The sequence below is a fragment of the Oncorhynchus gorbuscha genome, linkage group LG16 (assembly GCF_021184085.1).
Source record: "Oncorhynchus gorbuscha isolate QuinsamMale2020 ecotype Even-year linkage group LG16, OgorEven_v1.0, whole genome shotgun sequence".
Taxonomy (NCBI): domain Eukaryota; kingdom Metazoa; phylum Chordata; class Actinopteri; order Salmoniformes; family Salmonidae; genus Oncorhynchus; species Oncorhynchus gorbuscha.
The window spans coordinates 2,302,162-2,317,161 of record NC_060188.1 but is presented as its reverse complement, the minus strand read 5'-3'; the positions used below and the strand labels follow the sequence as shown (position 1 = coordinate 2,317,161).

The following is a 15,000-nucleotide window of genomic DNA, read 5'->3' as shown; positions in this document are numbered from 1 at the left end:
TTAAACTACTGTCCTACTATGATACCCTGCCTTCACTCACTAAGTACTGTAGCTGTTAAACTACTGTCCTACCATGATACCCTGCCTTCACTCACTAAGTACTGTATCTGTGTTAAACTACTGTCCTACCATGATACCCTGCCTTCACTCACTAAGTACTGTAGCTGTGTTAAACTACTGTCCTACTATGATACCCTCACTCACTGAAGTACTGTCTGTGTTAAACTACTGTCCTACCATGATACCCTGCCTTCACTCACTAAGTACTGTAGCTGTGTTAAACTACTGTCCTACCATGATACCCTGCCTTCACTCACTAAGTACTGTAGCTGTGTTAAACTACTGTCCTACTATGATACCCTGCCTTCACTCACTAAGTACTGTATCTGTGTTAAACTACTGTCCTAGCATGATACCCTGCCTTCACTCACTAAGTACTGTAGCTGTGTTAAACTACTGTCCTACTATGATACCCTGCCTTCACTGACAGACAGAAGACAGCCTGCCTTCTTGCTCTCCTTTTCCTCCCTCACTCACTTCCTCTGTCATTCTATCATTGTCTGGTTCGGTCGTTCATCCTCTCGCTCCCTGTGCCAGAACGCCTCATACGCCACACGGCCTGCTGCCGCTCAGCACGCTCCCTACCTCCCTCCTCGCACCCCTCCCATACGGCGCTGGAATGCATCACGTTAAAACAACACCACTTCCTGTTCAGCTTGTGGAGTGGTGTGGAGAGCAGGACTGGAGCTGGGAGGGAAGGAGATGGGGGTTGTTGTGGGGTGGTGTGGAGAGCAGGACTGGAGCTGGGAGGGAAGGAGATGGGGGTTGTTGTGGGGTGGTGTGGAGAGCAGGACTGGAGCTGGGAGGGAAGGAGATGGGGGTTGTTGTGGGGTGGTGTGGAGAGCAGGACTGGAGCTGGGAGGGAAGGAGATGGGGGTTGTTGTGGGGTGGTGTGGAGAGCAGGACTGGAGCTGGGAGGGAAGGAGATGGGGGTTGTTGTGGGGTGGTGTGGAGAAAAAGGTCTGGTCAACCATAACTAAAACAATCCCCAAAAGAGGTGAGTTAAACTACTGTACCTACCTTAACTACAAGAGCTAGTCTGTGGGTTCTGACCACACCTCAACGGTCAAGATGATTGGTCAGTCACAAATACAGTGTGTGTGTTAATGTGTTTGTTCTGTCGTGTTGTCTACAGATAGAGGGGAAACCACCACCGCCCCAGTCAAAGTGAACTGAAACAGGAGGCGGCATCTTGTTGAGTGGGTAAGTTAAGGGTTAATTGTTTGACCTTACATTTCACTCCTCTTCAATGTTTATATGATAGAGTAGTTAAGTTGCTATACTACCAGAAATACGACTACTAACACTTCCATATGAAACAAGATGATACAAGTTTATTGTCAACAGACAGGTTTTTAGTTCACTCCATAAGTATCATAGGGTAACATTTTTGGCACATTTCTGAATGAGGAAACATCCTGTTGAATGATTGCATTCAAAGTTTCCAGAAAGCACACTTGGCTGTTGATAGTGTTAACCTCAACACATTCCTTCCTCATGAGTCCTCTTCACACTTGACTGAGTCCCTCAATGAGAAGTTGTCTATCTACCTACAACAAGGACTGTGAGCACACACTTGCTATTTACTGAGCAGAGAGAGCTGTTGAGGGCGTGTGTGTGGGGGGGGCATGGCTGCCTGGTTTGGAAGTTATAAAGTCTAGGGGCAGTGGCCGAAAGGCAACAGGATGGTGTGTGTGTGTGTGTGTGTGTGTGTGTGTGTGTGTGTGTGTGTGTGTGTGTGTGTGTGTGTGTGTGTGTGTGTGTGTGTGTGTGTGTGTGTGTGTGTGTGTGTGTGTGTGTGTGTGTGTGTGTGTGTGTGTGTGTGTGTGTGTGTGATGGTCTATAAAAGTGCAGGCAGGGGAGGCTTATTCAATCACTGGTGATAATTGCCCCTCTCCACCCCCCTGGGCCGGTCCATTATAGATGGAGGGGGAGTGTGTCTGATCCAGCTGGGATGGTCTATTATGTGTGTCTGGGTCAAGCTGTGGTCTGGTCCAGCAGTCAGGCCCTGGGGCAGCGGGGGCTGTTGTTAAGGTCTGACAGGGACTGTGCAGGCTTGGAAAGTGTGCTCTGCTTTTCTCCCCCCTCCTCTCTGACCCAGAACACAGACCACTGCTCAAGGCCTGTGGGGTCTGGAATCAATCATTAGTACACTCACTAATTGCCTTACAAACACCTCTACCTTTCCCTCCTCCCCACTCCTCAAACCTCAGAGACAGACAGAGTGAAAGAGAGCGATACAGAGTGAGGCATGCAGTAAGTGATTGCACACGGACACACGGACACACAAGCCCCACTCTGGAGAACAGACTTGTGGACACACAAGCCCCACTCTGGAGAACAGACTTGTGGACACACAAGCCCCACTCTGGAGAACAGACTTGTGGACACACAAGCCCCACTCTGGAGAACAGACTTGTGGACACACAAGCCCCACTCTGGAGAACAGACTTGTGGACACACAAGCCCCACTCTGGAGAACAGACTTGTGGACACACAAGCCCCACTCTGGAGAACAGACTTGTGGACACACAAGCCCCACTCTGGAGAACAGACTTGTGGACACACAAGCCCCACTCTGGCGGACGGACGGACGGACGGACGGACGGACGGACGGACGGACGGACGGACGGACGGACGGACGGACGGACGGACGGACGGACGGACGGACGGACAGACAGACAGACAGACAGACAGACAGACAGACAGACAGACAGACAGACAGACAGACAGACAGACAGACAGACAGACAGACAGACAGACACTAAGACAGACAGACAGACAGACAGACAGACAGACAGACAGACAGACAGACAGACAGACAGACAGACAGACAGACAGACAGACAGACAGACAGACAGACAGACAGACAGACAGACAGACAGACAGACAGACAGACAGACAGACAGACAGACAGACAGACAGACAGACAGACAGACAGACAGACAGACAGACAGACAGACAGACAGACAGACAGACAGACAGACAGACAGACAGACAGACAGACAGACAGACAGACAGACAGACAGACAGACAGACAGACAGACAGACAGACAGACAGACAGACAGACAGACAGGATGTCACTGTGTGCTGTAATTTGAGGCAGTGTGTTGGAGCTTTGATGTTAAAACGACAGGATTAAGGTAGAAGCAGCCAGAAGACTGTGTTGACACAAACCCTCTCTAGCTAGATAGTGAATTATTTACAACCCAGCAGCATTCCAACCAGACACACATTCCTGAACTAGAAGAAGTGTGTATGTGTGTGTCTCCAAACCATGGAGCGTCTGAACAGGTCTCTGAAGTGTCAACGTAGGGTGCCATGACAGGGCTGAGATCATAGAGACGAGGGAAGGTCTGTCTGCTCCATCACTGAGGACATGTATCTGCTCCTGGACGGGTCTGACAGAGGCCCCTCTATAGGCTGTACAGAGTGACAACCAACACAAACACGGTGTCTGGAAGACTAGGTCCAGAAACACCTGGACACTGTGTGAAGGGGCGGGTAGTTCTCCTCTCTGGGGGTTTTACAATATGAAGCAGGAGTGATGTACCATGGTGTCTCTCTCTCTACTGAGCATTAACAACAAGACAGTGGGACTAACCCGTAGAACACATGTGGATTCCATCTGTGGGCAAACACACACACACACAGAGATCTCCCAAAACCTCACCAAGGGCCCCGTCTCTCACCTCTCCAGATGGGTGGCACGAGGAGGCTCGGGGGGATTAGCTCTCAAATTGAATTCAGTGGTGGGTTGTTTAAAGTGGAGGGCCATGTGCAACACATGACCAGGCAGTGGTGGGTTGTTTAAAGTGGAGGGCCATGTGCAACACATGACCAGGCAGTGGTGGGTTGTTTAAAGTGGAGGGCCATGTGCAACACATGACCAGGCAGTGGTGGGTTGTTTAAAGTGGAGGGCCATGTGCAACACATGACCAGGCAGTGGTGTGTGTTAGCGCTCCAGCCTCCGCAGGCAGATCTCTCTCTCTCTCTCTCTCTCTCATATGGTTGTTTTCTTGAGGAATCTCTCCCATATCTAACCCAGAGAGCACGGCACACCTGTTGCACGTTAATTGCAGTGTTCCAGGGTCACGGTGATATAACCTTGTTGAAAGACCTCTCAGCTACAGAGTAGAAGCAGCACCGGCAGAAGCAGGAAGCAGTGAGCTCAGGAGGCAGGCGAGGCCACCCCAGGACAAGCCAAGCTGACAGGGGGACGTTAGAGGCGGTTGGTTGAGCTATGAGGCCCTGGCAAGTGACCAACACAGCGAGATGTCTTCTCACAATGCATTCTTTTGTGACAGTTTAAATCAGCCAAAGAGATCTTCTTGTCATAATTTGTGTGTGTGTGTGTGTGTGTGTGTGTGTGTGTGTGTGTGTGTGTGTGTGTGTGTGTGTGTGTGTGTGTGTGTGTGTGTGTGTGTGTGTGTGTGTGTGTGTGTGTGTGTGTGTGTGTGTGTGTGTGTGTGTGTGTGTGTGTGTGTGTGTGTGTGTGTGTGTGTGTGTGTGTGTGTGTGTGTGTGTGTGTGTGTGATGGGATAAAGCCCCAAGGCTAGAATGACTTAAAAGCACAGACAGTCATATCTACAGTACAGTAAACTACAGACCTGTCAAACAGGTAGATAGGTCTGTAAACACAGGCTTATTGTCAAAGAATGAGGAAAGAACTAACACACTTAATTCAACGAATCATATCATCAAGGCTTTCATTACGAGCACTAACACACTTGATTCAATGAATCATCTCATCATCAAGGCTTTCATTACGAGCACTAACACACTTGATTCAATGAATCATCTCATCATCAAGGCTTTCATTACGAGCACTAACACACTTGATTCATCTCATCATCAAGGCTTTCATTAAGAGCACTAACACACTTGATTCAATGAATCATCTCATCATCAAGGCTTTCATTAAGAGCACTAACACACTTGATTCAACGATTCATCTCATCATCAAGGCTTTCATTAAGAGCACTAACACACTTGATTCAATGAATCATCTCATCATCAAGGCTTTCATTACGAGCACTAACACACTTGATTCATCTCATCATCAAGGCTTTCATTAAGAGCACTAACACACTTGATTCAATGAATCATCTCATCATCAAGGCTTTCATTACGAGCACTAACACACTTGATTCAACGAATCATCTCATCATCAAGGCTTTCATTAAGAGCACTAACACACTTGATTCAATGAATCATCTCATCATCAAGGCTTTCATTACGAGCACTAACACACTTGATTCAACGAATCATCTCATCAAATCAAATCAAATTGATTTATATAACCCTTCGTACATCAGCTGATATCTCAAAGTGCTGTACAGAAACCCAGCCTAAAACCCCAAACAGCAAGCAATGCAGGTGTAGAAGCACGGTGGCTAGGAAAAACTCCCTAGAAAGGCCAAAACCTAGGAAGAAACCTAGAGAGGAACCAGGCTATGTGGGGTGGCCAGTCCTCTTCTGGCTGTGCCGGGTGGAGATTATAACAGAACATGGCCAAGATGTTCAAATGTTCATAAATGACCAGCATGGTCGAATAATAACAAGGCAGAACAGTTGAAACTGGAGCAGCAGCACAGTCAGGTGGACTGGGGACAGCAAGGAGTCATCATGTCAGGTAGTCTCATCTCATCATCATTACTAGCACTAACACACTTGATTCAACGAATCATCAAGGCTTTTATTACTTGAATCAGGTGTGTTAGTGCTCGGGCCCCCCTATGGGCCCCCAGGACCAGCATTGGAAAACACAGACCTAGAGAAACTCTACAGATTGATCTAAATTGGAAACAGTGACGACAAGTTTAATAAATGATCTTGTAAATCGCCAGGCCGACGGCCAAGTGAGTAAACAATGCACTGCTACTGTCATCCTCACAGTGACACTGTCACCATTGTGTCCCTAGTGTCACACATTGTCCCATCTCTGGCATCTGTGGCATTCTTTACTGTCATAGACCTCCTACAGGACAACAGTGACCTTTCTGTTAAAACACCTTCAAGACAAGAACCAGAACAGCAGAAGCATCTCCAGCTGATTGACACAAATCCCTTCAGTGTTCTATGAAGAGGTGTACTGTGACGTTTATCCTTCAAGTCAATTTAACGTCATTGTCCCCTGGAGGAAAATACATACTGGCTTTCTGTCCCTCCCTCACCCGGTACCTGCTACGACACGGCTCATTGGTAGAGAGAGACATGTACGTACGTGTGTGTGTGTGTGTGTGTGTGTGTGTGTGTGTGTGTGTGTGTGTGTGTGTGTGTGTGTGTGTGTGTGTGTGTGTGTGTGTGTGTGTGTGTGTGTGTGTGTGTGTGTGTGTGTGTGTGTGTGTGTGTGTGTGTGTGTGTGTGTGTGTGTGTGTGTGTGTGTGTGTGTGTGTGTGTGTGTGTGTGTGTGTGTGTGTGTGTGTGTGTGTGTGTGTGTGTGTGTGTGTGTGTGTGTGTGTGTGTGTGTGTGTGTGTGTGTGTGTGTGTGTGTGTGTGTGTGTGTGTGTGTGTGTGTGTGTGTGTGTGTGTGTGTGTGTGTGTGTGAGAGAGTTGGTTCCCTTCCTGCGTGGATGTTTGCCCGGTCTATACCTCTACAACCACCCTGACAGCCACTAGACATAGAGGGAGGAGAGGTTACTGGTGTCCTGAACAACACCTTCAGAAGAAACAGAGATGGGAGAGAAAACAGGGCAACAGGGGATGAACAGGTGAGAACACAGATGTGCTATGAGGCTGAGGATGCTTATATAATAATAATAATATATGCCATTTAGCAGACGCTTTTATCCAAAGCGACTTACAGTCATGTGTGCATACATTCTACGTATGGGTGGTCCCGGGGATCGAACCCACTACCCTGGCGTTACAAGCGCCTTGCTCTACCAACTGAGCTACAGATGTGTGTCTCAGTGTATGTTGATGGGGTGTGTGAGACTGTGTACTTCAGACAGCCTGTCCAGGTTACACAGGACATGATGCCATGTCCACTGACTTTCACATTAGTCAAGTATCACATCAGCAGGAACGTAGAGAGTCCATCATCAGATCATTATCAATTCACTGGAAATCCTGATTTCTCCACAGCGTCTATATCTGTTAACATATGAGGTAAATTTACAAACCTATTTTACATTTTTGGTGACGTGGTGGTGAAAGAATGCTACTGCTTGTTACCTGCTGTTCCTCGATTAACTGCAGGTTCAGTGTGTGTGTGTGTGTGTGTGTGTGTGTGTGTGTGTGTGTGTGTGTGTGTGTGTGTGTGTGTGTGTGTGTGTGTGTGTGTGTGTGTGTGTGTGTGTGTGTGTGTGTGTGTGTGTGTGTGTGTGTGTGTGTGTTACGTCGGAGGCTGCGGTGACAGAAATGTGGTTGGCACACTGCAGGGTAAATCCTCTCTGGAGACATGGGGTGACAGAGGTATTTGGTAGGAGGTGACATGATAGGGCGGGGGACAGTGGCGCGTGGAGCCAGAGGGAAGGACAACCAGACAGACGGACACGGTGACAGAACCACTTAGAGAGTGTGTGTTTGTTTATCCGTCTGTCAGTCTGTCCGCCCACGGACTGCATGTGTCACAAACCCTTAGCTTTTGTTGACTTGACCTTTGTTTCCGACAGGAGACGTTCAGGGTTCAGAGGGAGAAAGGTCAAACTGAATGTGACCATACATATTCAGTCATAGGTACCTTCAATCTACATTTGACTGTTGAACAGAGGGACAAGGGTAGGACTGAATGTAAACATACATGTACATATTCAGTATCTGAATATACTGATTCTTAAAAAATAAACACGGCTCTATTTGACCAGGAGAGAAATCTGGAGGTTCAGACCCTCTTTTTCTAGAAACACCGGGCAACCAGGTCCCAAAAAATAAATACTATTCTCTACTAAGAGAGAGAAAGCAGAATTGGGAGTCAGGTAAATCCCTGATCAAAACTCTGTTTGATCTCCTGGAAAGCCTTTGAAGTTGAAAATAAGTTGAACTTAAGTCAAGATAAATAGTTAATCATAGCAGTAATATCAGGGGGTGATGATGAATCAGTGTTTCATTCAAAGACATGTAACAATAAACTAGAGGTAAATACAGGATGATGAAAACAAGGTATGGAGGGAGAGAGAGAGATTGGAGTGTGTACATCACCTGCCTTGTGTGTCAGCACACGGCCACGGAACAGGTTGAGCTGCCTCTAACCAATCCCACACACACACACACACACACACACACACACACACACACACACACACACACACACACACACACACACACACACACACACACACACACACACACACACACACACACACACACACACACACACACACACACACACACACACACACACACACACACACGTCTCCGATACTCAAACACACACATCATGAAGACAAGTACACACCATCCTCTGACACTCACACCCAGCAAACACACACACGCACAAACCACATACTCACTGCCACCAGAAGAATGAACACCTGCTGGTTTGCATTATTGAAAACGGACAACGGACAAGTGCTTTCCCTGTTACCCGAACACTTACAGCCTCTTCATTACAGAGCTATTAGTTCTATTATATGATCAAGGTCACGTACACACTTCAGCAGATGTTATAGCGGGTGCAGTGAAATGCTTATGTTACTAGTTCCTAACAATGTAGTAAAAGTCAACAAGTACACAAACGATGCCCCCAAAACATTGTACAGATCTTGAAACGTCAGAAGGAATCTAATGAACCCAAATAGCCCTGTAACAGTAATCCACGTCTACACCGGATGAATTCACACGCGACATACTCAGAATGATATGTACAGCAGTAACTATATTAGAGTGAGATATATCAATAACCCAGTATATAAATAAATACACTGTGTATAAACAGTGTAACTCAAATACAATGTAGAAATATTAGAATGAGCTATGTGAAGAATACAGTATTTAAATACACAGTACAAAACCCCATGAAAGAATGGATAGAATTGTAGAAATGTTGCAAAATATAAACACATATGTTCAGTATGTGAATGGTGTGTATAGACAGTATGTGAATGATGTGTTTAGACAGTATGGACAGTATGTGAATGGTGTGTATAGACAGTATGGACAGTATGTGAATGGTGTGTATAGACAGTATGGACAGTATGTGAATGGTGTGTATAGACAGTGGACAGTATGTGAATGGTGTGTATAGACAGTATGTGAATGGTGTGTTTAGACAGTATGTGAATGGTGTGTATAGACAGTATGTGAATGGTGTGTATAGACAGTATGTGAATGGTGTGTATAGACAGTATGGACAGTATGTGAATGGTGTGTATAGACAGTATGTGAATGGTGTGTATAGACAGTATGTGAATGGTGTGTATAGACAGTATGTGAATGGTGTGTATAGACAGTATGTGAATGGTGTGTATAGACAGTATGGACAGTATGGACAGTATGTGAATGGTGTGTATAGACAGTATGGACAGTATGTGAATGGTGTGTATAGACAGTATGGACAGTATGGACAGCAAGTGAATGGTGTGTTTAGACAGTATGTGAATGGTGTGTATAGACAGTATGTGAATGGTGTGTATAGACAGTATGGCCAGTATGTGAATGGTGTGTATAGACAGTGGACAGTATGTGAATGGTGTGTATAGACAGTATGTGAATGGTGTGTATAGACAGTATGGACAGTATGGACAGTATGTGAATGGTGTGTATAGACAGTATGGACAGTATGTGAATGGTGTGTATAGACAGTATGTGAATGGTGTGTATAGACAGTATGTGAATGGTGTGTATAGACAGTATGTGAATGGTGTGTATAGACAGTATGTGAATGGTGTGTATAGACAGTATGGACAGTATGGACAGTATGTGAATGGTGTGTATAGACAGTATGGACAGTATGTGAATGGTGTGTATAGACAGTATGGACAGTATGGACAGCAAGTGAATGGTGTGTTTAGACAGTATGTGAATGGTGTGTATAGACAGTATGTGAATGGTGTGTATAGACAGTATGGACAGTATGGACAGTATGTGAATGGTGTGTATAGACAGTATGGCCAGTATGTGAATGGTGTGTATAGACAGTGGACAGTATGTGAATGGTGTGTATAGACAGTATGTGAATGGTGTGTATAGACAGTATGGACAGTATGGACAGTATGTGAATGGTGTGTATAGACAGTATGGACAGTATGTGAATGGTGTGTATAGACAGTATGGACAGTATGTGAATGGTGTGTATAGACAGTATGGACAGTATGTGAATGGTGTGTTTAGACAGTATGTGAATGGTGTGTATAGACAGTATGTGAATGGTGTGTATAGACAGTATGGACAGTATGGACAGTATGGAATGGTGTATAGACAGTATGGACAGTATGGACAGTATGTGAATGGTGTGTATAGACAGTATGGACAGTATGTGAATGGTGTGTATAGACAGTATGTGAATGGTGTGTATAGACAGTATGGACAGTAAGTGAATGGTGTGTATGGACAGTATGGACAGTAAGTGAATGGTGTGTATAGACAGTATGGACAGTATGTGAATGGTGTGTATAGACAGTATGTGAATGGTGTGTATAGACAGTATGGACAGTAAGTGAATGGTGTGTATAGACAGTATGTGAATGGTGTGTATAGACAGTATGTGAATGGTGTGTATAGACAGTATGGACAGTATGTTCAGTATGTGAATGGTGTGTATAGACAGTATGGACAGTATGTGAATGGTGTGTATAGACAGTATGTGAATGGTATGTATAGAGAGTATGGACAATATGTTCAGTATGTGAATGGTGTGTATAGACAGTATGGACAGTATGTGAATGGTGTGTAGACAGTATGGACAGTATGGAATGGTGTGTATAGACAGTATGTGAATGGTGTGTGTATAGACATTATGGACAGTATGTGAATGGTGTGTATAGACAGTATGGACAGTATGTGAATGGTGTGTATAGACAGTATGTGAATGGTGTGTGTAGACAGTCTGTGAATGGTGTGTTTAGACAGTATGTGAATGGTGTGTATAGACAGTATGTGAATGGTGTGTGTATAGACCGTATGTGAATGGTGTGTATAGACAGTATGGACAGTATGTGAATGGTGTGTATAGACAGTATAGACAGTATAGACAGTATGTGAATGGTGTGTGTATAGACAGTATGGACAGTATGTGAATGGTGTGTATAGACAGTATGGACAGTATGGACAGTAATGGATGGTGTGTATAGACAGTATAGACAGTATGTGAATGGTGTGTATAGACAGTATAGACAGTATGTGAATGGTGTGTATAGACAGTATGGACAGTATGTGAATGGTGTGTATAGACAGTATGGACAGTATGTGAATGGTGTGTATAGACAGTATGAATGGTGTGTATAGACAGTATGACAGTATGTGAATGGTGTGTATAGACAGTATAGACAGTATGTGTGAATGGTGTGTATAGACAGTATAGACAGTGAATGGTATAGACAGTATGGACAGTATGTGAATGGTGTGTATAGACAGTATAGACAGTATGTGAATGGTGTGTATAGACAGTATGGACAGTATGTGAATGGTGTGTATAGACAGTATGTTCAGTATGTGAATGGTGTGTATAGACAGTATAGACAGTATGGACAGTATGTGAATGGTGTGTATAGACAGTATGTGAATGGTGTGTATAGACAGTATGGACAGTATGTGAATGGTGTGTATAGACAGTATAGACAGTATGTGAATGGTGTGTATAGACAGTATAGACAGTATGGACAGTATGTGAATGGTGTGTATAGACAGTATGGACAGTATGTGAATGGTGTGTCTAGACAGTATGACTACGAACTATTGTCTGTTGTTTCCCCTCAGTCCTTCCCATTTACAGCAGTACTAGCTGCTAACCCCAGCCTCCTGCTAACCCCAGCCTCCTGCTAACCCCAGCCTCCTGCTAACCCCAGCCTCCTGCTAACCCCAGCCTCCTGCTAACCCCAGCCTCCTGCAACCCCAGCCTCCTGCATCCCAGCCTCCTGCATCCCAGCCTCCTGCATCCCAGCCTCCTGCATCCCAGCCTCCTGCATCCCAGCCCAGGTCAGACTGCACAGTCGTATAGTAGTGGCCCTTGTGGACAAATATCTCCTTTATGACATAGAGGAGAAGACTATAGAGTTCAGGGTTCAGCTGAACACTGTGGCACCTTCCTGCTCCCCAACAAGCCATCAAATCCTGACTCCTCAACCCCCTACCACCTCAAAGGAAGAGCCATCAGTGAGAGAGAGCGAGAGGGACAGAAAAAGGAAGAGAGAGAGAGAAAAAGGGAGAGAGGGGGAGAGAAAGAGTTCTCCCACAGAGAGGCGTCTACATCGGTTTGCCTTCTTACGCCACATTGGCATGTGACAGATGGTGCTCAGGTCAAGCAGAGTGGTCTCCAAGGCTTGGGGTCAGCGTGTATGGGTCAGATAGTAAAGAGGCCAGGGGGCTAGTAGCTGTTTAAAGCCGACTGACCTGGGAACAGGAGCAAACCAGCCTTCTAGGACCAGAGCCAGTCTCTGAAGAATAGTCACAATCTAAATCAGATCCAGAGTCAGCAAACCAAGTATATCAGTTGTAATTTGAGCACAGAGAGGCTAGTGTTTTACTTTATAGTAGCTGTCCCTAACTGACCTCAGACCTGCGTGTTAGCATTCTAATCTAATTATCTAGTAATTATATTTCTATGTCCCTGACTGACATACAGTGTATGACTGGTGCAGGACAGTGTTGTACATTTGAGTCATCTTATCCAGAGCCACTTACAGTAGTGAGTGCATACATTTGATCTCATACTGGTTCCCCGTGGGAATCAAACCCACAACCCTGGCGTGGCAAGCACCATGCTCTACCAACTGAGCTACAGGGGACTCCATAACCAGAGACAGTCTCTATCTGCAGAATAGTCCCAGTTTAAATCTGATCTAGAATCCGATCAGGAAACCAGTTTTTTTCCCACTAGACAGAGACAGGTGTTAGGGTATGGGATCAAACGTTAGTTCAAAGCCCATCACAAAGGAAAGGAGGATACAGACCTATCCATTGTTCTGGTCTCTGCACACTTTGTATGAATGGGATATTTTTGTATAGTAAAGATCAGACGCCTAATGGGCTTGTCTCTCACCACGTGTCTGTATAAAGAGCTGTGATTGGATAATCAGCCAATTGACCACAGGGATGGTAGGTGTGTAACAGAGGGCTGCTTTGTGTCCATGTGAGTGGGTTGTGACCTCACTGATTTTATTAGTCAGAAAGTTCAAGGGTCACAGGGCTGGGTCACCTAATCAGTGCTGACTGAGGGAGGCAACAGCAGCCATGTGTCAATACCTATACGATCTGCAAAGAGCAAGACAGAGAGTTAGTGTGTGTGTCAATCTCATCCAAGGGGATCTGGTCGGGCATCTAGAATCCCTTCCTTTGCAGTATGTTTAGAGAAAGAAAGGAGAGGATTTAAACTGAACCTCAGACCTTAATGCTCAGAGGCAGTATAGATATCTGCTAACACAGACTATTGTCTGGTCTGGCCTGGCCATCGTCTGCCTCTCTTCTCCTCTCCCAGCCTCGCTCCCTGGGAATGTAGCAGCCAAGGCAGCTCTAAGCGCGGAGGATTTAACCTGGGTTGAGTTGTACATACACACTTTGGAGGTGTTGGGTTTGGAAATGCCCTGGAGGAGTGCAGAAAGTGCACCTGTTGTGGCGGTGAGGCTGGTAGGTGGGCAGGAGGCTCAGGGGTGTGTGTGTGTGTGTTTCTGTCTCTGCATGTGTGCGTGCGATGGGTGTGTGCCTGTGTCAAACAGGCCCTGTTATCTGTCCTGTCTTGGTGGAAGGTTACACAAAGGACACAGTCGCTTTAGCAGCAGTGGAAACAGCCAATCTGACTCTGACCCCTGACCTCTAGGAATAGTAATATGGCTCATTGCTCTCAAGTCTTTGTTTTCCTGGCAGGTGATGGTTATCTAATGAGATGTATTAGTTAAGCCAGGGCTTCCCAAACCTCTCCTCAAGCACCCCTAGCCATTCCATCTATGTCATGTGTTTCAGTATAAGCACATCTGATTGGTCAACCAATCACCAAGCACTTCATTAGTTGATTCAGGTGTGCTAGTCCTCGAATACATCCAATCAGTGGAAATGTCGAGTGTTTAGGAAACACTTCATTAGGAAGAAGAGATGAGTGGCTACTAGGGAGTTACTAGGGAGAGATAGTATGCTGAGTGCCTAGCTACTAGAGTCCTTTTATGCTGGGACCTTGTCTTTTAATGGGACAATGCTAGTAGTCTAGAGCATTAATAACAGTCTGATCTCCATTACTACAGAGCCAGAGATCAGTCATCCAGGGTATAACACTGTTACCCCTGTTAGATTCACTACAGCAGTGCAGCATCCCACTAGCATTGGGCTCAAGCAGTTTCTATGGATTTACTGCAGTGTACAGCACTAGGGACGTGTATACATAACAATCATAAAAGATCACCTCAGCAGCCATGGGAACACTGGTGTGGAGGTCTATCTGCCCCCTGTGACCCCCTCCTCTTACCCCCATCCCCCTCGCTGCTGTCCTGTGAGATGAAACAGGAGCACCCCCACGCACCACCCATCCTAACTCCACTGTCAGTGCCCCCTTCCCCCTGACCACAGCTGGACCCTGTTACCCACAATGCACCGAGTAAGGGTCATCCCTCAACATGACAGCGCCATCCCATAAACCAGGGCCCCCCTAGACAGGTCAGAGAGCAGCAGATGATGAATGGGTAAAAGGAGGAAAGGGGATTATTGAGAGAAAATGGAGGGAGTCAAGTAGAACAGAAGAAAAGAGAGTTCTGGGGGAGTTTCTGAATTCTAACGGGCTAATCCACGAAGACACTGAAAACACTTATTGTTGATTCCCCCGGATAGTTTGGTAAACTGAAACTCCACCTTTA

General features: G+C 45.9%; 1 protein-coding gene across 1 annotated transcript in view; it reads right to left on the bottom strand.

Moving 5' to 3' along the window:
• The window catches only part of coro7 (coronin 7), a 374,383-nt gene that overhangs the window by 127,463 nt on the left and 231,920 nt on the right, over positions 1-15,000 (bottom strand).